Genomic DNA, 22,890 nt, shown 5'->3' on the forward strand with positions numbered 1-22,890 from the left:
GGCCTCCCCTCACCTGCGCCAGGCCGCACAGCGCGCTCGGGAGCGGGAAGTCGGAGTGTCAGTTGCTTGGCGGTGCCTTTCCCACAGAAAGTGGAAAACTAGGTCAAGTGCTGCAGGAGCTGTACAAAGGCGCTCGCCGTGCCAGTGAGAGAGGCAGGCTCCGGCGACAAGCCGCGGCTGGCGAACGACGTGAGAGGGGAACAGGAAACCTGGGAGCAGAGAAAGCGACGCGAGGAGAGAGGAGACGACCCGGGGACTGTCAGTCCATTCGGGGGGGCGGGAAGCTATGAGGTGACACCGAGAAAGTAGAAGCATTCGGTGCCATCTTTTCTTAAGAGTAATGCTGCCGATGGCAAACCCCGATTCAAAAGGGCAGGGATTCAGGGGAGAATAGTAAACTCGTAAAGTAGAGACTGCTTTGATAAATCAGATTTTTTCCTTCAGATTTGCTGGGCCCAGAGGATTTTACACTAGAGTGAGAAGTTAAGGTAACGTTAGTGGTGTGAGCAATCATCACTGAGAGCTCACAAAGACAACTGAGATTTCGAGAGAAGGGAAAAGCAAAACCACAACACATAATTCAGAAGAGGGGAATAGGTAGAGCCAAGAACTGTCAATCATTCCAGCCTGTATTCCCAGAAAAGTATTGAAGCAAATAATCACACATCTTTAAGTACACGATAGCTAATAATAAATTACAGCCAATGTGGAACTCATCCCATGCTGTGACTGTGTAACAGGCCTTGGATGGGACTAGCGGTAGATCTGTTATAGCCTGACTTAAGGTTTTTGATACCATCTCGGCGAACTCTTAATTGAGCAAGCAAAAGACGTAATAAAATGACTCTGCAGTGGTGCAAAACCCTCAGCAGTGCTTCACTGTAACAAATAGCAAGATATAGCAATACCTTGAAGGTGTGTCCTGAGTTTGGTACCAAGTCTAATTATGTGAATGCCAGAGTACAGTTTACATTGATCGGATTTGCCAACAATGCCAAACTGGCAGAGCTGGAAGCACATTGCAGGGCAAGAAAAGAATTCAAAATGTTCTTGACAAACTGGTTGCAGAAATAGTATGCAACTGAATAAATACAAGTGCCAACTTCCAACATTTAAGCAGGAACAATTGTAAGACTGGGAACAGACAAATAAATACCGGACATTCAGAGAAGGGGTTGGGGATCAGAGTAGATCACAAACTGAACATGTGTCAACAGTGTCACACCGTTGTAAAAAAGCTGCTGTACAGAGACATGTAAACAGAACTGTCTTATCTAGGACATACAGAGAAGCTACCCTCATATTTAATACTGGCAAAGCCTCAGCTGTAATACTGTGTTCAGATTTGGACTCCGCATTTCAAGAAAAATGTCTTTCAAAAAAAACCCAATAGAAGGGAGTATAAGGAAGGGGGAAAAAATATAGTCATTTTTAAAATACATGACCCTAACTGAAAATAGGAACACTTGAGATTTTTTTAGTCTAGAGAAGAAAAGACTATGGGGAGACAAATACATTGTTCACTAAATCCATTGCTGACAGGGCAAAAACTAAGTTTCAAACTCCAGTGAAAGAAATTTAAGTTAGACATTAGGAAAAGTTTTACTATGATATGGATAAATAAAATTGGCATATATTCTATAGAGGGTTCTGGAAATGTCATAAATATTTGTTAAAGACTAAGTTAAATATCCCCAAGAAAAAATTAGAAGCATTTGACTCAGCTGTGAAGTAATGGAGGCAGCCTAGGAATCATTGTTTTCAGCATAATTTTCTATAACTGCAGTTACTATCCAATGATCTGGTCTGATCCTTTTTTTTTCTGATAGAAATGAATCCCAGAGACATTCAAACATTTAATGTGTTGGTGTGATCTTACACACAAGTGTAGATATGTCCTTTGGGAGTCTATGTCATGTTACACTCTGTATAGCTGTGTGGCAACCTATGTCACATGCTCAGCTAATTTGTTAATTTATAAACTTTATATATCACTATAAAGTCCACATTTAAAAATTATGTGTTTGTTAGTGCTCATGTAACTAGTGTGAATCAAGGCTTTTGCTTTTCTTTGGTTTTGGGGTTTTTTTTTTCATGGTACTAGAGATTCATTTTTCACAGAATTCATTAAATTTTGGGGTTTCTCTGGAGCTTGCCAGTTAGGAGAAGGCAGTGTGAATGGTTTATGTTATGGGACTGAGACCCACCGAACTCATCTCATTAGAGATGACTAAAAGGCCATTAAATAGGCCAATTTTTAATCTCCACTGAGTTAGACTGAATTCAAACCGATAGCCCACAGGCAAAAGGCTATGAATTTCATTAACAGTATCCTAAAGCACTCAGGCCCCTAATGAGTGCTAATGTTATTCTTCTGAGAATTAAGATTGTTTTCTGAAAAGATACATTTATAAAATCAAGTTCTGGTGCATGTATGGACCAAAATCTTCCACTGCTATTAAACACAAGAAACATCATCATCTCATTCAATCCATAGATTTCTTCTAAGATTCTTGGTCACATGTGCTTCACGCTAACCAAAATACAAACAATAAGAACATGAAAAAGTAAATATTAATACTACACATATGCTTCTTACTGGATATCATAGATTTTATTGTGCCCAATTATTTTAAGTTTATCACACTTACTTGCATACATTTTGTCCCCTGGGAGATAATGTTTAAACAGCAGCAATTCTTAATTCAATTCTGTTAAAGAAAAATACCAAATTCTATAAAAGCAAGAAAACTTATAAAAGAAGTTGCAGTGTTTTATTATATTTCACATCTATTTGTGAACAAGTAAAATGGTTAGCACAAGGAAATATGAACTTATGAATAGTTCTAATGCTGCCAAATATCACAATTTTATTAAGATACCTAGCACTTTTAATTTATTACTTGAGCTAAAGGACCCAATTCCATAAGCAGCAGTAGACCCTGTAAAAAATGCTTATGATCCACACAGTCTGTGGATCCAAAGAAAAATCCACATTTGGCGTGAATTCATGGAGCACATAACTGCAACATTTCATCAAAATGGCAGCACAGTAAAAGATTATGTCCAGTGGTGTCAGAACTCTTGTTCTGAATTCTAATTCCACCAGCTTTGCCACTTATGCTTATAATATGTGAAAAGTAGTACAAAATCTTAAAGGTTACATGTTAGATTAAGAAGACTTGAGAAATATACACAAAATTATGCAAAATTAGGATTGCAAATGTTCATGAAATAGACATTTTAGAACCAGCCTCCAGTGAGGCACTCAGATCAGTGAAAGAACATGTACAGTGGTAGAGAACCATACGATATGATTCTTGAAAATTAAGCCAGATATTGCACAGCTTTTCCCAGAAATTTCCCAGAATTCTGGCTGTGTCCTGTATTATTTCTCTACCAATGCAGACAAAGCCTAATAATGGTTAAAACAGCATCTGAAAACCTCTTTACAGAAGGTTGCTACCTAGTTCCTCCTGGTCTTCAACATGGTTGTAAAAAGCTTAAACCAAAGCAGGCTCTTTCATATTAGCAGCAAAATATGATTAACTGGAAACAATTTAGAAACTGTTTCTTCATATAAACATTTCTGTAGCTGAAGCTGCAGAGGGAGAGTTGAAGCAGGTCTAAGCTGAAGCGTTTTGAATGAAAGAAGATTGCAAATGCCTCCTTGTAAGACACAGCAAAATCCCAGATGCCTGGAGGGAAAAACTTTTTAATGATAATTTTTTACACTTATATAGCACCTTTTATTCCCTTGGACCCCAAGCACTTCATTAACTCTATGCAAAAAGCTTCACCATGGAAATATAGCCACTATGCATCATTCTTTGAAAATTTCATTTTCAGTTGACACATTTCTTTCAATAACAAAATATTCTGCTTATCCTGTTTATAGCAACAAAAACAACAGATAAAAGATTAAATTATATAGTTTTGAGTTGTAGAACAATTTAAGCCAGTATGATTTTCAAAATAGTAATGCACTCATGTAATAGATACATTGAATTTATCCCATCCATTACTACTTTGATCTGATCTTTATACTGTAGCCTTTGGTAGAAAATGTTGTATTCCACAACATTTTCAAAATTGAAATGATCTTTGACAAAAATGGGGTTTATAGGAAAAAGTAGCACCTTTTATTAAATCCACTACTGTAAACTGAAACAGTAGAGAAGTTTTGAGTACCCGACATAATGTTTTTTTTGCAGCTAAGATGGTTTAAAAAAAAAAAATCTTACCGTTACCTATAGAGTTTGTCTTGTCTTTGCCCTTAGACCCTCATAACTACAAAAACAAGGCCCCAGAAACATGATGTAAAAGGTTATTACTCAACTTGCCACAGAGTTTTTCTTTTCGTCCTACAGAGATGTTTCTGGTTTCTTGGCCTTTCTTACAAAAATATAGCTCTCATATCTCCAGTATCAACAAATTTAGGAACTCAATGTACTGGTTGTTTCAACAAACAGTAATTAACATGATTTCCATTAGAAGAACTAATAACAGAATGAATTGGAGCAGTTTGATTTATTTCAATATTGTAAAAATTGAAAGAGAAAAAATGCATTTTCTTAACTTTTTGTTGTTTGAGCTGTTGATTCATGTTCTATTGGCTTGCTTGTTTCACAGGCTCTTTTGAAATACATTAAGTAAAGGGGATTGCCTAGTCTATTTTTCAGACAGAACAAAAAAGTATTTTAATTATAATATACATTTAGTCTCTGTTATAAATCAATTCTAGTCATCTTTGTCAGTATCAATGAAACTACTAGAATTGCCAGTAGAACAATAAGAGGGCAGTAAGAATGTATAGGTAAAATTAAAACCATTAGCCATCAAAACCTATGGCTCTCTTAACAGTGATCCCAAGGTAAGGTTAGTCCTGAAATAAAGTATTTTGCAATGGAAGAATATTTAGAAACTCTACCTAGAGAAATACTGCTGCTTGCCACTGTGAATTGCCTTTAGAACTGCTGTACTGTTACAAGTGTTTTAAATCTCCCAGCGAGGAAAATTTCCCACATTACATAATAAAGACAACTAGTGCTCTGTTTCCTCATTGCTAGGCTTCTGTCCATAGGCACCAGTATGAACCGTGTCTGTGGCTCAGGCCTGCTCCCCTTTGCTAGGCCTGCGCTAGTGGTTACAAAACAGCTTTTGTCAGGAGAGCAGCAGTTCTGTACTCAGCCTCCCACAGTTGTCTCCTGTTTTCAGTCTCACCACTAAGGAGTGTTATTGTCTTCTGCCCCTGCTCAGAGAGGAGCAGCTGCTGGGGCAGCACTGTCTGCCTGGCACATGAGGCTCTGTTCTTAGCAGCTCTTCAGGTACCACCATAATAAACATTACCAATTAACAAATCCTGGATTAATTATCAATAGTAATTAATTAACCTCAGTCTTTATGCTTATTTTCTTTTATCTTGTGTTATTCTAATTCATTCCACATTGAAAAGATGACAGTTAAGCCTACATCCTTGTTCCCTTCAGAAGGATCTGATATATCTCCTCATGTCTGAGTTACTGAGCTCAAGACTGGCAGAAATCAAAGATCACAAGAAAGCAGATTAGTGTAGGAAAATACCATCATATATTATAGCACTGACCTTAAAAACAACAATGCATTGCCTTGGAGGGTTGCCATTTGCATCATGCACAGGAAGTATTAATATATGAAAATACACTATGAGCGACAAAACATAACAAATTTCTTCCTGAGTCTGTTGATGAATTATAATTTAGTGGGAGAGGAAGAAAGCTGTGGCAATAAACTGGCCTTCAGTAGATGATGGAAAGGACCTAGATATAATAGGTATAAATTATCATAGCTCTGCTTAACCCAGTCTGATGATTCACTTCACATTGCAGTGCCAAAATGATACACTGAGAAAAGACAGAGAATCATTTCAAGCTCCCTGTTTCAGTCCTCTATGTCTCCCTGTAAAAGAGTCCAGCTCCTACCACTATTGACCACATCCCTGACCTTCACCATGACTGTCCTATGCTGACAAAGTGTTACTGATGAGAATGCAACTGCCCTAGACCTGTAGAGTGCCATGTTCTGGTCTCCTTCCAGTTGCATCACACCCCACTTCTCCCTACACCCACCTCTCTGTGACTAGCATTAAGGGTCACACCCACATCTACAGCCTATATTAGAGAGACTAATGTGGGGAATTAGTGACAATAATCCTTTCAGGCACACTCCATCTCCAAATTTGTGACTTATACATGTCCCAGTGAAGGACACAGGTAACACAACATGGTGAAAGTCACCTCCTCTGACTGAAAAACAAGGGAACACCCTCACAAAAAGGAAAAGATTTTGGCAGCCAACCCCCACCAGTTCTGTACTTCAAAGTCATCTGGCCAGATCAAAGTCAGGACAAAGATCCAAGTGAAGATATCTTCACCAAAACCTTTGCCTTTAGAAGCAAATGCCATATGTTTTAGCAGCACTTGAAAAATGAACAGCATTTCTCAGTTATCAGTGACATGGCCAATTTATAACTGTATACCAGGCAGGACTTCAAACCGCCTTCTTTTCCCCACAGCTTCCTACTGTTCTGCCCCATAGGCAATTACTAGGTCAGCAATTGTGATTTCTTTCATTGTCAGATGGACATACACCCTCTTGTCCTTACGCTTGACAAAAACAATTACATAAATATTATTGTTTGTTTGTAAAGCACCAGAGCTTTGTGTATAGGAAGACATAATAATATTTAAAGAAGAAAGCAAAAAAGCACTTTACTACTATTAATGTGGAAGTACCAAGGAACTTATTTTGTGTTTAGGTAAGATCACAGTAGCAGAAAGTCTGTTTGATATGCCATACCTTCTGTTTGTTTCTTAATTGTAAGGAATTTGGTTTTGATCAAGACAATTAATTATTAATATAGCTGAGTCTTCTAACATCAGAGATAAAGCTTAAAAAACACACAAAAGCTTTTTTAGAGTATATTGTTCTGTATATATGAGTATGGATCTTCAGGGAATGTAAACAGACATCTTTATAATTGAATACTGAAAAGGAGAGGAAAAAAAGTATATAAAACTATGATAGTTTTACATACTCTTAGAGTGAATAAGCAATTTTGAAAAATTATTTATCAGATTCTGTGGTTGTGCAGAATCAGTATATGGCATGGTATGTTGACAAAAATGAAAAGAGCAAGTTACAACCCAGGGTTATTACAATGCGAGTTTTGTTACCCAGTAACGTTTTTTTTTCCAACCTCCCTGCTGGTCCCTCTCTATGCCAACAGAGAACCATCTCCTAGCTCCTCAGCTTGGCCACTCCATCTGCCCAAAAGTATCTTCAGTGCACTGATCAACGCTATATTAAAACTTTTGCTACTTTCTTGTTCATCCAGTACTTCCAGATCACATCCCACCTAAACTTTTAGATGAATTATTTTGAACAGCAGTTTATCTGCCATTATCCTGTTCAGGAAATACCATCTTAGGTTTGGGATTTGCAGGCAGATCTTGTATTATAATACCACTGCTTTTAGTGTGACGCTCACAGAAACATAAAATGTCTCATTATAACCCCAGTGAAATAGCTGCGAAGACTTTAATGAGCTTTCAACCACACTCAGAGAAAGAGAACTCTAGCACTAATTTTGCTAGTAACAGAAATCTATGTATTTAAAGTAACTGTAAAATAGTTATTTCAGTATCCTGGAATACATGCTGAGTAGAGGTTTTTCAGACAAAAGAAAGAATGAAGAAACCCAGAAGAACAATCATGTTCACTTTTAAAATTTGTCCCAGTTTCACAGCCCTTGGCTTTGGTTTCCAACAATGTGTTCACAGGTCAGTGTGTGGAAATGAACTCAGGTAAGGCTTTGGAAGTGTATTTTTAGTCAGCCGATACAGATAATTCACAGAGTAAAAAAGGGTTATCTGTAAAAGCAGAAACAGTTAGCAGAGTAGTTTCATTTTGGGAATTTCAGCAAAAGCAGCTGTGCCTGAACACTCTCAGAAAGCACTCAAATCTATCTACTAGTGTATCAGATGCATCTCACTAATTTCATCCCAAGCATATTAAAATTCCTTTTAAGAAGTTACATGTGAATTGTCATTCAAATATACCTCTGGCTTTGAGTTACAATGTTTATATTCTGCCTTAAAAGAGCAGAACAGTTTTTACCTACTTTGTGCAAAAGAGAATCCTGATTTTGAATCTTAACAGGAGCCAGATAATGGTGGTTTAATACTTCATGTAGAGGTCTTCATCAGCAAGTCATTTAACCCAATCAATGTAGGACTGAGAGTACTTTTAAAGTATCCCATTTATGAATAAGCAATAATTCTGTTTTTGTCACATTTTATCAATTATGCTTTCTAAACAAGGAGGGTGTCATCACATGTCTGACAGTACATTAGGAAGCATATCTTTTCACAGTGACTGTTAAAATGGCACATGCTGGGGAAAACAGTGCTTATTAGGATTAATGTAATACAATGGATACTCACTTAAGCATGAATTGTATACAATCACTTCCATCATTAATGCGTTATAGTTTCATCTCATCCTTTAAGAAGAAATAATTATATATTGAGAGTTCTTTTTTCCCTGACAGAGCTGACCGAATTTAAATCCCAGGCCCAAGGAAGGAGAGCAGTGGTTTAAGGCATCCAGCACTTCTGTGCTGCAGCAGGACAGTGCAGCAGGTAGTTCAGGCCAGCAAGGGCTATGAGGAACAGTGACAGCCTGTCCTTTCAGGAGTTTCAAGTAGTAGGCTGTGGAAAATTAATGATGTCCGACTGTCAACGCTTGTGTTGATCAAACAGCTCTCCAGCATGCAGAGAGCAGAGAGGCAGAAAATGCCATCTGAGCAGACATACGGCTTTTGCTGCGGAGGACCTACCAACAGGAGATCACAGCACTTCATAGCAGTTCAGGGGGCTAACGCCCGCTGTTGGCAAGAGAGCAGGTCTGGAAATGATCGTGAACATTCAGGATACAAAGCCATCATTTCTAACACCAGGCATATGTTAACCTTGGCCCTTTTATATTTCTCCTGCTGAAAAGGGTCACTGTAAAGTACAGCTTGGATGTAACAGCTAGTGGAGGAGTCCTGGAACACAGAGATGCTGGGAATCGAGGTAGCTGCACAGGGGCTGCCCTTAACATGCTATGTTAGGTCTCCACGTCACTTAAGCACATCTGCATGGCACAGCAAATGAGGCACATTGATCCCACAACATCAGCAGAATACCATATTGAGGCTCTTCTGTGACATTAGCATATTTGTACCACATAACTCCTGCATCCTACACACCCCCACCTTTATGTAAAAAGCCTCACTGATCATCACCCTTCTGATCTTGCTCAGAAGCATCTCCCCAGGATAGCCAGCACCTCTGTGGTCTCAGTCCATTCTGAGATAACCCAGTCAGGCATTCACTTCAGAAACAGACTCCATAGCGCTCTCCCCTTGCTTTGCAGACAATATGGAGAAGGTGGTCACTGATCCTTCTGGGAAGGAAGGTTGCTGATCCTCCCCTGGGTTAACAGAAGCAAGAAAAGCTTGGCTTGTAGCTGGGGCCTCCCAAGTGTGGAAGAAGACTGTGAGAAAGCCAAAGTGTTTGCAGATGGCAGCTGAGGACCAGGTAGTGGGGGGGCTGGACTGGGGAGGTGATGAAGGCACCGTCACTGTAAACCATAGGGCCACATGGCCAGATGGTGCTGAACAGGTCTGGGCAGGTATGGCACACGTACAGGTGCAGAGCTGTAGTGACAGAGCCAAGCCATATGGCTCTGTTGGACAGGTATGAGGGTGCTCCAGGGAAAGGTGCTCCAGGGAAAGGCACTGAGGAGCGGAGATAGTCCAGACTATATGTGGGGGGTGGGGGAAACAGAGGTGGTTTCTGAGGAATTTCCCCCCCAGCATTCTAGCTGGAGCACTCCCAGGAAGTCCCAGAGGGCACACAATGGCTCAGGCAACAGAGCCTTAATTGTGGCACGGGGGCATTTCTGCTGGACAGAAGGACAAAGCTAGCTGTCCGCCCTACATTTGGCAGTTCTTTCGTTCTCAGTGAGATGAGGATATTTTACTTGCAGGGAGCCTGACTGAACAAATCCCATTTCCCAGTGGGAGCAGGAAAAATAAGTGGCTTGGGGAGTTCCCCATTGCTTATTTGGAAATGCCATGTGAGTGATTATCTGTGCACCTAAAAAGAGAAATAACCTATTATAAAATGTAGGATATATGAGTGTCAACTGAAACACACACTAACCATGGGATCCCTTCTCCCAAAGGTTACATGATTTTCAAAACTATGCTTTTGAGCCATTAAAGGAACAAATCTCAAGTCCTGTGTTTCATTTAATTTAGAAATTACAATTTTCTTTTTTCTTTACACTAGGCTGAGTTTGAAAAGAGACTATAGAAACAGGAAACATCATGAAAGAGCTTGCAGAAGAATCCAAACTTTCTCCTTATTTTTTATTTTACTTCAATGGATCTGTAAGTCTAAGACAACTGGCTTGGTCCAGATTTGCTCATTCTCTTCTAGAGCCTGGGAAACTTGCAGAAGGAAAGCCTGTGCTTTACGTTCTGCTTTGTGGGAATATTATTTCGATTTCTATTTTACTACTATTTAAAAGCACTCACTAGAAGTTCCTGCAGTTGTTTGGTCACATAATAACAGACAGACTCTAATTTCTCATGCATGGCACTCAGCATGGTGTATCAGAAAAAAGGCCCCAAACCTGCTCCTGCATTCTAATAAGTGCGTGTGTCACTTTGTAGGAGATCAGAATCCTGTCCAAATTCTGCAAAGTCTAATAGAACAACAGTTGCCAAATGACAGAACCTATCAGAAGAAACAGAGTAAAAAGGCACATCTTTGTTTCTGATCTTCACAGCTTCAGTACCAGCAAGAGAAATGTCAAGGTTTCCAAAATAAAGCCACTTAACCACTGTAACTGCTATTAAATATAAACAAGGACATAAAAATAGAGATGTTGGAAGCCAGGATCTGAAACAGTAGCTATGTATACAGTTACAGTTTTGTTAACATTGTCTGCTCCCAGGGCTGTGCAGCTCCACTGACTACAGCTGTGCTGGGAACAGAGGCATAGACCTCTGGGGCCTGTAGCATCTAACCAGCAATGGGGAATCCCAAAAGCAAAATGGTTGTGCAGCAATGCTGTGGTGTGGTGGAAGCAGAAGAGGGACTGCAGAGAAGTGCACTTTCTCCCCCTTTACAGGGGACACACACATTACACAAGGAAGCAGCAAGAGTACCTTCACTGTCCTTCTCCCCAATAACTCTCCTCATCTTAGTAAAGATAAGCAAGCTAAATTCATAACAGCAGCTAGTTGTTTTAAAGGCTCTGCCACTGTGGCATTAAGACAACACACACTGGCAGCCTAAACCAGGTAAAATCACTTGGAAGACAATATAAAAGCAAGAGCTTAATGGGCATTACTTAGTGTTTTTCTCTCATACACACAGCTGTTGAATAAATGCCCTGCTCATCATAGATCATCCATATGACACAGTAAATGAAGATGGCACATTCCTAAGTAAGAATTATGGTCTTGTCTGCACAGAAAAACTGCATCCATTTTATTTAATCAGTAAAGAAATGGATGCAGCACAGGCAACATGTAGACAAAATGCAGGGGGTAAAATGACATCGTATGCAACTATCGAAGACTTACAATTTTAGCAGCCTTGTTTTCTGCAGGTACAATGCTGGCAATTTTTTGTCTGAGCACAACATATAATTATCAAGATTCTGGATGTGAGGAAGAGGAACAAGACTGTGGTCCATAACCTGCTGGAGTCCATGCTGGTCTTTCAGGGAGCTGCTAAAAGAAGCCAAACAGTATTGTTCATCTGAAGAGTTGCACTTAACTGCTATGCCTGCTATCTGAGATGTGTTGGATTGTTGGACTATTCCTGGTGCTTCAATTAAACAAAAGAAATACACTAAAATAATTAACTGATATCATTAAACTACTGTGGTGTTGAACATATATTGCAATTGAACATAATGAATGTTGACATTTCTTTATTTCGGGTTTTACGACAATACCTCTGTGATAAATATTTCTACAAATTCTGAAAGATACAGGGAGGAGAAGTCTGCACACTATAAACTGCCACAAAACTGAACACTTGTCAAAACAAAATGAGCTATAAAAACAATATTCAGGCAACGTCACTGTCATTAAACACCTAATGATGCCACTGGCATATTAGTGGGAAAATGCTCATGAGGAATTAGGAGAAAAAAAAAAATAAAAACCCTGCCCCTAAAACCGCTTCCCAAGCTGTTTGTACATTCTGCCGCAGGCAGTTTCTTGAAAAAGATGGAGACGTGAATGGAGACAGTCAGTGACTATTAGATGCTGATGATGGTGAGGGCAAGCAGAACTGATGCTAGAGATTAAGGGCTGCATTTTGCTTTCAGTTATGTCTCGCCTGTCTCAACATTTCATAGTATTTAAATGAAACTGTTACATAAGGCATTTCTCCTGTCTACGCTGCTCAGCAGCCATATTCTCCTTTCTGGTATGGATTGTCTTGGGAAGCTTGCCAAGCTGTGACAGAGCAGTGCATAAAAGGAAATCATGCTTATAAGCTGGGGGTGGGGAGAGCTGCAGGTGAACAGAATCAGTGCAGCAACATATAAAGTCTCCTGTCTCAAAAACTCTGGGTTGATATGAAATGGGATCCACAATTCTTCTTTTAAAAAGCTGCTAGAGACCCCAAACCATCCCAGTGATTTGCTTCAGGGAGGGTGTGAGCACAGTGCAGTAGAACTGCTCAACACTGCACTGGCTGCTGCTTTAGCAGACTGGAAGAACAAACAAGCACTTCCTCTTAAGATGCTAGAAAAGCCCCATCCAGTTTTGCAGCCCATTCCTGTCAGAGGCTGAACACCTCCTTTACACTCAGGAAGGATCTGGACCTTTTAATTAAAGACAGAGGGAAATGAGGGTGGACTCAGCCTCTTGTTGGGTAAGCTATTACCTGCCTGCCAGGACCTGCCAGAAAGATCTGGCATTTCCTACAGAATTCAGGGAATGCACTCACTGCTGTTAATATTCATTATTTTATTTATTAATTGCTAAACTCTCAGGTAGTTGTTGGCTTTGCATCTCTAGACCTCAGAGTGCTTTACAAAGGAGATCATTATCAACAAAGGAACACAGACATCTACATTTGGGCTTTGGCACAGAAAGAGCATCTCAGTTCACCTGTAAAGTAGATTTGCCAATTGAGCTTTACTCTGGCCACCTGCCCTGCAAACAATCTCCAAATCTTAAATGACTGGGGGCAGGGGGAGGGATTTTCATCTGAAGTTCAGTGACACAAACATCTACAGGGGATTAGGCAATCCTGCACAACGCTGCACCTGGCTGGAAGATGTGGAGGTCAAGGAGACTCTCAGCTTGAAGTCTACGACAGTGGAGCAACCTCCAGGCATCTCCAGATCAGACCAGGATTCGGTACTACAAGGTATTGCTGTGGATTACAGCACTGAGCACTTCTAATTGCTCCATCCCTGAAGACAAGATTTACTCTCCTTTTGCCATCTTCAGTTGTTAGAGTGAAAGACAGGTGAAGAAATGTGCTTGGGCTGATAAATTTTTTGGCAGTTTTGCACTACACACAGACTAGGATTTTTCATCTTAATGACCTGCAGCTGAAACAGATGTTTTGCTTTAGTATTTTAAAGCACTTCACAAAACTTAACACTAATTTATTCTTTCACAGGGCAGGAAAAAAAAGATGTTTGGTATCGTTACTCACATAACAGAACAATGTGAAAAATGGAAACAGATGTTTCTCATTTAAGCATGAATAAGAAGGAAGTGAAAGAAAAAAGATGATGTAGTAGTAGTGATTAAGAGAAATATGATGGCTTGGTTAAGTCAAGACAATTTCTTATGGATCTCCAGTCAGTACTGAAAGATCTTTCTAACAACTTGGTCCCTGATTCAGCAAGCACGTGGAAGTGCTTAACTCCAGCTGTGGAGGTTGTCTCACATGCTTCATTTATAGTATTTTTAAAAGCTGTATAGCCAAATGAATGCTTTACAGTTAGGAATTGAGGGCTCAACGGCATTGTTACTGCAGAGAGTAAAGCACTGACTGTTTTCACAAATTACAGACATCTAAATTTGAATATCAGAATAGAAATAAAGTCAAACTGAAAATACATTGTTTCCTGAAACACTGAGAAGTGCTGTGATTTTACTGCAGCACAGACAGAACGTTGTTGAGCACTGGAAGCAGCAACCAGGGACCCATTACGTGCTCCCCACTGAGAGCCTGGGTTCCCCCACGGGGTACAGCACCTGGCAGGAGTGACCTGGTCTGCTTTGGCAACCACATCTCACCTCTCCCTGTCCCAGTAGAAGAAAAGGCCCGACTTGAGCTGCAGGGCCCTTCCCAGTAAAAATCTCTTGGAAACCTCCAGTGATGTGGGTTTCACTGAACGAAACACAACCCTTTACCAATCCACCACCGAGAACAAAATGACTTGCTAGGGGGTGAACTGAACCTGGGGGTGTATGTAATGTGCCCTGATATTTCTGTGTCTGGCGGGATTTGGGTGCAGACCAAAGAATCCATCTTTCATTGCTGGTACAACTTTCTGTCTTAAACTTGCCTTGGATGGTGAAGGATCCAAGCAGGCTGGTGGAGATCATCAAGCTCAGACAAGACTTCCACCTTTTCCTCCCTCCATCCCGAGAAAGCCTAGGCCAGGAGACATGTCCCTGCCCCAGAGCCACCCCCCACAGCTTTCGCAGGCATCTGAGGTGCCCTAGGGCTCACCCCTGTGGAAGGCAGGACAGCCCCACCCTGCCAATGTTCAAAGCCAGGAGAGAGGTGCAAAGATTTTCCCCACCACAGGAGAATCCTTCTGGCAAGTCCATCTCTCCAAATGCCTGCTCAGACAGTTTTCAGTCTTTGTTACCCCTGAGAAAATGATACTCTCTCCAGCCTCACTGAATTATTTTTGGTCTATCTGCACCAGCACATTCTGCCCTTCTCAGAGCAATCTAGACCCGACTGGCAGAAGTGTAGCTACTCCTGATGTTCCCAACAAAAAGCAAAATAAATGTTCAGATCCCCCATAGATTACAACATTGGAGGGGTTTTTTTTTTTAAAAAAAAAAAAGTTTTGTTTCCAGACTGTATTAATTATTAGGAACCACTGGGCAGAAACATAGAGCAGTATAAAATTCCTTTTACAGAGGACTTCTTAGAAGGAAAAATCGAAAATTAAGCTTTAAATCCTCTTGTTTTGAGTTTTAAGGACAATACTTCAGTTCTAGGAAACTGTCACTTTCCACTCAAAATTTTTAATATGAATGTTTCTGAAATTGTTACTGATTTCAGCATAGTTGCCGAGAGAGATTTGGCCCAATATGCAGTCCACAGACTGTGCATGCAGAATTAATAATCTCGTTAACATTACTATATGCAAATGCTCCCAGGATGCAAAGAGAGATTTGTATTTCAGATTAATATTTTATGGGAATTTTGTGTGTACATGATAAATGAATAAATGGAGGGACACAAGGGGACATGCAGAACATGTACATCATGTGTGAGAACTACATTAATTCTTAAATATTTGCAATGGCCACAAGATGGTTAAGGAACAAAAAGATTTATTATTGTAATTACATACGAGGAGAGAATAAGAGAAGAAAAATGAGAGATCAAGGGAGCCGTTTCATGTTACAGTTTCTCCAGCTGCAGAGCTGGCTTGAGAGGTTCTCTGAACCCTCCTGCCCCCATCCTTTCCACCCCATGTGCCTTCCCCTGGCTGCAGATTACCATGCCTTTAATTCTGCCAATTCAACCATTTGCATGTTCAAGCTTTAAACCAGCTTTTAATTACAACATGGAGTCACACCCTTAGTCTACTGGGTCTCTCATTCATTTTCAGATGCTATATAACGAGGAGCAGTACCATATGAAATCTCAGCACTAATACAGTGTTGTGGATATGAAAAAAGAGCATGTCAGGGAGACTGAGAACACATCTCAGAAGCTGAAGGTTAAAAAGGAGAGTTATTTGGAGAGAATTGTCACTGATTCCCCACTGTTTCAGCTTCTGGGTCACCCCCTTCCCCACCTCTCCAGTTGTCCTTTATCCACTGAAGTTTTATTGCTACTCTGGAATGGTATGAAGCTCTCTCACGCTTTAACTATAAGAAATGTAATACTGTATTTGTCCAAAAACCTACATGAGTAGAAGATCCCTGAGGGGATATTATTAACTGCCTGCTACTTATCACTGATGGTTATTCTCTGAGACAACTCTCCTGTTTAATCTTTATGCTCTCGACAATAACCCTTCTCTCTTTTTGATCAAGTGTTTAATTTTCTTGAAAGATTTTCCCTGACTTTAGTTATTATTGAAGGGGATTTTAATTTTACCCCAACTCTTTAATGGCTAAATCTTGCATATCCACTATTTCAAATAGGGGTATTTCAGTTACTCTAAGTAAATAGTTCAAGGATTTGGTCTTGATAGGTAGCTGGAAAATTTCAAATCAAACCAAAATTGAAATTGCAGTTTCTTTTCCACTTCAGAATAGAGTTTTTAGTCTCCCTGAGTGACCTGTCAGTGTATTGGAATAAGAAATGGATACTGCTAGACTGCTACAGAGCATACTCCCATGTCAGCAGAGTTTCATCAGCATGAGTGGCAGCCCTGTATGGGAAATCAGTTAGCTGGTTATTTCATCTGCAGCTGATCAAAGATAAACAAGATTAAAAAGACAAACAAAGGGAAGTGGTGATGTAGAATGTATTCTTACTTTCCTAGTCTCCACAGGCAATATTATTGCTAAATTTCCTCTAATTGTTTATAGTAGAACTTTAAAGCATAACAGGAGAGAAAAATAAATAAAAAAAACAGTAGAGGTTCAGCAGACAGCAAAGCCCGGAAACACTTGAAACCTGCTTGCTTTCCCTTCTCACAAGCATCTTCAATCCTTCCCCATTGTCACTGCATCTCTATAGCCCATTGGAAGTCCAGATTACGAGTAAGTAATAATGTAATAGTTATATTTAGAGCAGCCCATAAAGCACAGAAAGATTGCACCATAGGACTGAGAGGTCTTTTGGGGAGGCTTGGTTTGTTTTGTCATACTGGCCACTCCTGTTTCCAGTGACCTTGTTGTTCACAAAAATTCAACAGTTTACAACAGTCTCCTGTTCCTGGAGCCAATAAATGATTAGACTGGGCCCATGATTTTGCAACTCTGGTCTGTATTCCCAATATTGGCTTATTGGCTTTGCTTGTCCAATCTGAACACGTGTGAGCGGAAGCACAGAGCCTGGGTCCACTCTCTCCCATGCAGCCACTCTCCTTTCCTGGTTCCCAGGTTCAAAGTGGGAGCTTGGCACACCTTTCTTACAGTCTGAAGCAATATGGCCCTTCATTCATCTTCCTCACCCCTTTTCCACAATAACCCATCCTCACGACTGTCCTCCCTGCCAGCACGGACTTGCTCGCAGGATGCAATCAGAGAGGTGCCAGGAGCGTAGGACAAAGCTGCTCCATGACCAGGAATTCAGGTGAGGAAAAAGACTTCAGTGAAAGTGAGCAGGGCCAAATGCCTAGTTAGAAGATACCAGAATATGCAGATCTAAATCTATACATCTAAGCCTTAAGTTTCCCCATCTGTAAAAACAATGTTGAAATACTTCCCTATTTCTCAAGAACATTACTAGGGTTAATAAATTAATTAATGCTTAGAGAACACCATATTGTCAGAAAAATCTTTTCTCTAAATCAACATGTTTTCAAGTATTTCAGTTGATGACAGAAATTAATTTTACACAGGTACAACACAGACTATAAATGGTGGCTAATAACCTCAAGATGATCCCCTTAAGATTAATCTAGTATTGCAAAATCTTTCAGAGTGAGTATTTATTTCCCCTGTTGCATTTCTGTTGAGGCAGTTGGACTCAGCAGCCCCATTTGCTTTCTCAGCATCTGATGCCAGAGTACACAACAGTACGGGTGGAAAGAACGCAGCAAGAGAGAGATGTAATCACCAAAGAAATGGAGCAACAGATTTAAAAAGAGCATGATTCTCACAGCAGGTCAGCTGAAGTGGCAGCTGTGCATTTCTGGGCTAGTACCAAGTGTCCACTACCACCTCACAAGAGCCTTGTAGCTCTAGATTTTATCCCTGTTGACTGAAATACAAAAATTTTTTTCTAACAGTATCATTGCTTTTCAGAAAGTACTGGTATAGCACCAGCACAGAAGAAACTTTCTCCAATGCTTCATTTTTCTAATCTCCGAGGCTCAAACAAGAGATGTGTGGAGAATCTTTGTGTGCTGCCCTTCACACTTGCATTCAAATCTTCCCTGCTTAATGAGCCATGGGCTGTTGCTCTGAAACAGAGGACATTAACAGTTCAGAAAAAATAAACCCCTGCAGATTAATCACCTGGCTTCTTCATGGGCCCAATTCCAATCAGCAGTGTGAAAGCAGAGTATCTCCTTATATACTGCCTGACTGATAAGTATATTAGCTGATTGCTACGCCTGGCTTTGACAAGCATATAGCACATGAGTCTTATTTCATTGTTTATTTCAAATGAATACCAGAGGTCTCCCAATGTCACTATATTCCCAGAAACTATCAACTGTTCAGCCATTACATGATTCTCTTAGCATTCCCCCCTTCTTTGTGCCAATATCTATTTCATGCTTCTTGATTTTTAAAGTGAATGTTTTATTGCTTTCTGAACAGCACTTAATTGCTAGGTATCACTTCTGAGTCCACCATGCAGTAATACTTGCAAAGACAAGGATCTCCATTCAGCTTGAGAACTACACTTTGCTAGAAACTGGCCACTGACTAATGGTATTCCTGCTTCTTGGTAAACCACTAGTAGCTTTATTGTCACTTAGCCTGACCACCCCATTTTAGTACAGGAGGGATAGTATGAAAAGGAAACAAGATTAAGTGTCGGCCAAAAGGATGGCAAACGCATCAAAAGCCCTCTGCCAAACCTTGAACATAGCACAGGCTGGACAGAGTGCTTAATTTTCTGGAAACACAGAGAAAGGAAACAGCCAAACAACCATTTGTGCTGTCAGCATGATTTCCCCCATCCCACAGCAAAGTAAGCTCAGAAAAGACAAATGGGATGTGGCATTAAACAGACCTGAACTGCTCCAATTTATGTAATAACAATACCCTCCCATCACCATAACCCACCTCTTCACCCCTGCCCGCCCCAGCTCTCCATGGTTCAGGAGACTTTTTGAACAGAGTGATTCTAGCATAACATGAAGGAAATACCAGCTCTATCTCTTGATCATTTCTTATTCATCTCTTTTCTCTTCTTGGGTCAAATCTCAGTCTCACTGAACTCCCGATTTAGCCTATTAGCAGGGAACAGTGAATCCCCATCCTTATTTCTTTCCCTCACATATCTACTAGCTTGTTTCCCATGTTTCCATTTTTATAGCCCTTAGAGGCTGCAGGACCATGCTGCTTTGATTGCCTTTACCTTATCCCTCCTATAGGTCATGCAGGTCACTGGCATACCTGGAATAAACTGGGACTGTTATTTCAACCGTCAGTCACACTTCAGCTGGAAGGCTGAGTCCCGTTAGCAGGGAGATTGAAGTGCTATAGAGCAAAGCAGAGGACAGGAGTGTCTTTGATGGCAACTGTGTGCTTCAGCTCCCGCCTGTTAATAGGTATCCATGGGCACTGCTGTTCCCCTGGCTCTGTCTCCCTTTGATCATGTTGTGTTGCTACTGGAGCATCTCAGTAAACAGGCCCAGAGCAAGGTGCATGTACCTCTGCGACCATGCACCACAAGTTAAATCCTCCCCAGATTAAAAGTCAAAAAAAGCTGCGGTGTTTTCCTGAGCTAAGGATTTGGCCCTATATTCTTAACATTCCTCTGCCACCAAGCAAGGCCTCATCAGGATGCTCAGATGCTGAGCAGTGTTTGATTAAGACCAGTGTGAATGGAATATGCACAGCACCACAGATTCCCCAGTAATGGTCTTTTACAAAGAACCACCTGGATGCCACAAAATGAGCCATATGTGGAGACCCCTAGAAACAATGGCACTTCAGACTGGACATCTTTGTAGACCTTCAGCTTCTGCTGGGGTTGCAAGCCTTGGATTTGGGCACATTTATTCATCACTTCTTCAGAGAGGCAAAAATACTGCTGAGAGGGACGCAAACACGTTTGCTTTACGATGATGCATAAAGACTCTGCCTGGAGTCTCTCGAACAAGCCTTCCCTTCCCTTTAGTGGCATGTGAACAGTGCACACTACATGCTTTAAATGGGATCCAAGTCACTTTTTTTCATTGCTACTAGAGCAGGTACTGCTGGAGATAAAAGCAACTGTCTCAGAAAAGCAGGTATGACATCTGGTACATAGCACCAAAAATAAATCTTTAACTTCCTCTCACACCTGCCAAACCTGCTCCAAGGAAATAAACCTGGGAAATATTACAAATACACACTTCTCTCTGATTTCAAAGGAAGAACTGACCTATTTTCTCTTTGCCCATTTTAAACATTTCCTATGACAAGATCAGTTTGCTAAAACAATGGGCTATGTTTGGAATAACCACAATCATAAAAGAAAATTGCATGCATATGAAAAAGGCAAGTGGCCTGATGTTTGCACTGGAGGTAATTCACGCTAATACTGCTATTTATAGTGCAGCAGCACCTTAGGGACCCAGTCACGCTCAGCACACCTACTTGGTAAGCACTATACCAACATGAAATCTGATAGTCTCTCCCCTGTAGTACAGTCATACTTGTGATTTATGGAAACGTTGTGTAATGCCATATAATTTGGGAGTGGTCTTTTGTTAAAATTATATTCTCTGGTCATGTTTGTGTAATAAGTATTTCCCATATCCTTTCAATACCTGACCTGGCTTACAGGAATACAAGAGATTTGTGTATTGGCAAAGATGACCTACTTAAATCAGGAACAATTAAAAACCCAGTTCCTATTTATAAGCTTGACTAAGGAACCACACACACACAAAAATCAAATTGAAGAAGCCAGGAAATGTTTCTCAGTGCTATAATTCTGGTCATACGGGATGGTCTATGGGGGGGGGAATCAAAGAAGGAAGTGCTTGTGGTTCATTATTAGCAATGTAAATAGGACACATTTGGAGGCTGTCACCATCCTGATCGCTCATCTGCTTTTATTAGTCCTCATTCTTTATTCTTATTGTCTTTGGTTTTCTGCGCTTGTCGTTAAAGTTAGTTATGTTATAGGCATCTGTTTAGCATATTCTATATGAAAATGCAAATGGAGATGAAAAACAGTAAAATAAATATATGCAGCTTCCATGTCATGTATATATTTGACTGTAGCACATCAAATACAAAAGAATTGTTTATCACTTCGAAAGTCTGCTTGTTCATTATGTGCATTACTCTTTTACCAGCAGATGGCAGTTTACCATTATTTTAAATAGGTTCTTTTGTTAAATCTCAGATATTTTAAAGTTCTGAGTGGTTGGTAAAAAGCTTTGAGCTCATTTCAACATTAATTTTTAATTCAGTTCCCTTCTGCATCATCCCTTCTAGTAAAAGTAATCGGGACTGAGCTACTTGTTTAGTTTACAGCCCTGCTGTTGACCAAAGCTAGACATCATCTACAGTTACCAGAGAGCAAGTTCATGCAGTACCAGCAGGTATTATCCAGCCTCAAACACTCAGTGGTGCTGCTACCAGCCCCCCGAGGCATACTTTACACCCCCTAATTCCCAGTCAGTGCTTGGGGAGTCGCACACATTATTAACACTAGTAGCAGGGGCAACATGAAGGATGTGACTCTGTACAAAAGGGCCAGTGGTTTATTTACTACTTTGTTGCTAGGACACTGTCTGAATTTTAGGTAACAAAGAATTAAAACCACCATCCGGGCAATGGTGCACTGCCACCAAGGAGAACCCAGGACACAGGGAGCCTGTGCCAAGAGATGCAGCCTGCAAGGGCTCTTCCAGAAATGCTGCTGCTACCCACAGCCATCCTTTAACCCAGTCAGAAGTGAACCTAGGAGATCATCTCCTCCTGCCTAACAGAGAGCTGAGAACAGGAGTTTTCATAGCAAAAAAAAAACTCCATCAGGGAGAATAAGCAAAACGAAGGGATGGGTCTGTCAGTCCAACACTGCTTTAATGCCTGGGCACAAATTTACCCAGGGCATCACCTGACACGTGCAGTCCTTACTGGCACAGCAGTGCCATGCAAAGCCCAAAACCAGGCACCAGGGAAGAGACCCTTGCACCAAGAGCTTCACTCTCCACTGACCCCGTGTTTTGCCAGTTATTAGGCCTAGCATAAAGGACACAGCCAGCATAAAGATGAACCAATAACCAAATTGTATTTGATGCAAAAGGGTCAGTACATGGGTGAGTGCTGGGGGTACAAACAAGTCAGCCAGATTATACATAACTGACATCAATCCCACAATGACATCGCACAACCAACAATGGGCGGAATAAATGATGACACGCAGTCTCCCATAGAAGGGACAGGAGACAACCAAGTCAACAAGCCAAACACATAAGACCAAGGAAGCCACACACTGAATCACTACACCACCCACATTTACAAAAGCCAGACCTGACTAGAGCCCAGCCCCAGGGAGGCGGGAGGTCCTTCCCCAACAGAAAACTCTGCACAGGGCATCCACCTCACAGACAGACACTGCCCCTTCCTGCAAGGGGTCCCAGCTTTTATCCCTCAGTGGGACACCTGACCTTTGTTTACTGAATGCAGACACCTGGGGCTCACTTACCCAATGGCTCTCCCTGCAAGGCCGGCTGCATCCTGGAGGGAAGCTTAAAGGCAAACTCACCCCC

The 22,890-nt window shown here is 40.8% G+C and overlaps 1 protein-coding gene across 4 annotated transcripts in view; it reads right to left on the reverse strand.

The window, feature by feature from the left end:
• Window positions 1-22,890, reverse strand: part of ZNF644 (zinc finger protein 644) — a 78,375-nt gene that overhangs the window by 52,318 nt on the left and 3,167 nt on the right. The window contains exon 1 of one of the 4 annotated variants that reach the window (XM_026853607.1): window positions 14-610. The exons of the other annotated variants lie outside the window; for them this stretch is intronic. The gene's annotated coding sequence lies outside the window, so the exon portion shown is untranslated. Of the gene's footprint in view, window positions 1-13; window positions 611-22,890 lie in introns of those variants that run through there. 4 annotated transcript variants of the gene reach the window in all.

The sequence above is a fragment of the Athene cunicularia genome (genome assembly GCF_003259725.1).
Source record: "Athene cunicularia isolate RWA chromosome 8 unlocalized genomic scaffold, athCun1 chr8_part1, whole genome shotgun sequence".
Classification (NCBI taxonomy): domain Eukaryota; kingdom Metazoa; phylum Chordata; class Aves; order Strigiformes; family Strigidae; genus Athene; species Athene cunicularia.